This window comes from Grammomys surdaster, unplaced genomic scaffold (assembly GCF_004785775.1).
Source record: "Grammomys surdaster isolate TR1022 unplaced genomic scaffold, NIH_TR_1.0 185, whole genome shotgun sequence".
NCBI lineage: Eukaryota > Metazoa > Chordata > Mammalia > Rodentia > Muridae > Grammomys > Grammomys surdaster.
Window position 1 is genome coordinate 1,148,966 of NW_021604630.1, and position 3,133 is coordinate 1,152,098.

Consider the following 3,133-nt stretch of genomic DNA (forward strand, 5'->3'; position numbering starts at 1 on the left):
AAGAAAGAAAGAAAGAAAGAAAGAAAGAAAGAAAGAAAGAAAGAAAGGAAGGAAGGAAGGAAGAAAGAAGAAGTGGTGAAGTTGAGAGACAGATACATGGTAGGGTTATGGGGAATCTGAAGGGCCTATAGATGAGGTTGGAGTGGATATGAGTATATTTCATTCATGCTTATATGAAATTCTCAAAGAATAAAAAAGAACAAAAAAAAATCCCCCAACAAGACAAGAACAACAAAACTAAAGAGATTTGAGTAGGACTATTCATACAGTTAGCAGTGGCCACAGATTCCTGACTCTGCATGGCCTATTCGCAAGCTCTCCTTCACTAATATGGTATTCCTTTGTTTCTAGATGACGTTTTGTTCACATTTTGATATCTCTAAATCTCTCATGATTTGTCAGCAGTGTTTGGCTTTCTTTGCAGTGCCACATATACCAACCTTCTTAGAAAAAAAATGCAATTCTATATTAGATGGAATATTATATTTAGTGAGAGTTCACCGTACATCAAGAGTTGTGCTAGGCTCTAGAAATGAACTGTGAGATATCCATGTCCCTCTCTGTTGGAATCCCCAAATCTTTAACCTGTGTGGTGATACCTCCCCAGTCTACCCTGCTGTGGATCACTTACTGTGTGTCCCACAGGCTGGAAGCAAAGGTCTTATGCGTCTCTGCTTATAATCTTATGAGGACCATCCCAGTAGCTTTGATGTGCAGTTGTTTGCAGCACCTGGCATTTGATGTTTCTGTAAACCAAGATGGCTGCTTATAGACCCTGTCCATAGCACCTGTCAACATCATCACCCCCCCACACCAGCTAAACACAATGAACACTTTCTGCACAGCTATCACGATATTAACAGCATCCATAGGCTGAGATGGGGGAGGGGCCTGGGGTTGAGCTGTAGTCCTGGCGCTCTGCTAACAAACTGGCCATCTGGAACTTCAGTTGGCTTACCTGTGAGTTGACGGATTAGAGGGGGAGATTCCAGGTTTCTCTGGACTTTATTGGCGTTAAGAACAAGTCAGCTACAGCTTGGTTTTGTTTTATTCCATGTGATTCCAGTTAGAGATTTCCATTCTGCAGAAACTGGTATCTTCATTAAAGACTATGGCAGTTGTTGGAGGGAACACTGAGCTGGAGCATCTCACAGCAACAGAACAAGGGGCATCCTCTGTGGCCATTCATTAATCACTGCAGCAGCATGAGAGGTGACTGTAACTAAAGAGTCTCTCTGCCCTCTGGCTGCTGGTGGAACACAGACAGCGTGGGGAGATAGGAAAGGATGTGTTGGTCAATAGTGTTCTATTACCATGTTAGGCAAATCTTCACTGCTGACAAAGAAACTGGAAATTTAAAGAGAGATTATTTTGACTTTAGTTATGGATATTTCAGTCTGCATGGTGAAAGGAAGCCGACAGAGGACACTGAGCTCTCAGGCAGTCTCCTTCCCCTTGCTCCATCTGGATTCCCAGGCTATGGACAGTACCACTCACATTCAGGCTGGGCCTTCTTCCCTTATTTAACCCTCTCCAGAAACACCCACAGATACAGCAGAAGTGTGCTTGACCAATCTTCCAGGTGTCTCTCAATCTGCTGAAATGAAGAATCAAAAAGAACCCTCACACTTTCAGATTTTCACCTGTGGCCTCTACACTTGCATTCCTGTCCAGGGCTGGCCTGGTGGCCAAGTAGGACCCTGGGGTGAGGAGCAGCAAAACCACTCTGCAGTCTGGATCCATCCACATACAGTCTCCTGATACCTTCCTAGGAGTCGCAGAAAATGGCTTCCTAAGCCCATCAGGATTCGATTTCACGATCACAGCCTGCCATTCTCTTTGTGTTGGCTGTAAAGGTTGAAGTGAGGCATCCCCGTGTAGGTGCCTTCATTCAAAATCATGTTCCTAGACAGTGAGCAGATTGTTCTACTTCCTTCTGCACATCTCCAGGAAAGGACCAGGCCACAGACAATGGGCAGACCTATGTACATGGGGAAGATTCTAGATAATTTATACTTAGGGGATTCCAAGTCACTCACTCTTCTGTTAAAGCTGGGAAGCAAGCAGAAGGTCAAAAAAGTGGAAGCGACCTTGGAAACTGGCTTTTCCCAGGTTTCCCGCCGGTTCTAGTGAAATGACCCATACAAGATTCATTATTCCTTGGCCTTCACACCCCCGTTACAGAAGAGGAATTAGAATTAGGATTAGAAAAAATAAACTATGATTCAGTGAATTCTAAATCCACCAAAAGTGGTGAAAGCCACACAGAACTGGAGTTTTCATTTGGGAGACAAGCTGAAGGACCACAAAAGAGGCATTTGTCCATGAGGCAAATCTTACAGGAGTGTTGGCATGGAAATAGGTACTGTGTATGTTAGCATAAGATGGTGCTCACAGGAATGAGCGACACCACTCTTTTTTTATGAGCATAGTAGAAGATACAATGCAGTAATAAAATCAAAGATTGACAATAACACAGGGCCACCTGGTCCCTCATATCCTGAGAGGAGTCCTAAAACATTGTAGCCACGCAGGGCAACAATGTGAGCGCGCACATGAGAACACTTGATACACAATTACAATGCAAAGTAGTGGAACACAGGCACAGCTTCGAGAACTCTATCTGAAGAACCTGCATGACACCTCCCCTCAGCTTAACTATACACTGGAATGACACAGTGTTTTCAAAGGCTGGCTGGTTAAACAGACTGTGGATATCTGTCTTAAGATAGCGCTCAGCAGTGAGAAGGAGCAAACCATTGATATCTGCCATGTTTTAGGCTGCCCTGAATCATGCTGAGTGAAAAAGCCAGCCTTGGGAGGTGGTCGGCAAACCAGGTACGATGGCACAGGACTGTCATCGGACATTTTCAGAGTAGAAGTCTAAACAGGGACTAGCAGCTCAGCACATGGTGAGGCCTTTTCTGTGCTTGGTAAGGTAAATGGCAGCTTCTTGCTGAAGTCTCATTGAGAAGAGTTTGGCAACCCCCCCTGAAGCCCCCTTTAGTGGGGCTTTCTCCTGTGTAATAGTTCTGCCGTCTTGTCTTTACCTTGTTGTTTTGGTGATTTGGTTTGACCTATGGATTTGGGAGTAGGCGAATATTCAGAACAGGGTAGTTTGTCAGCATGACAT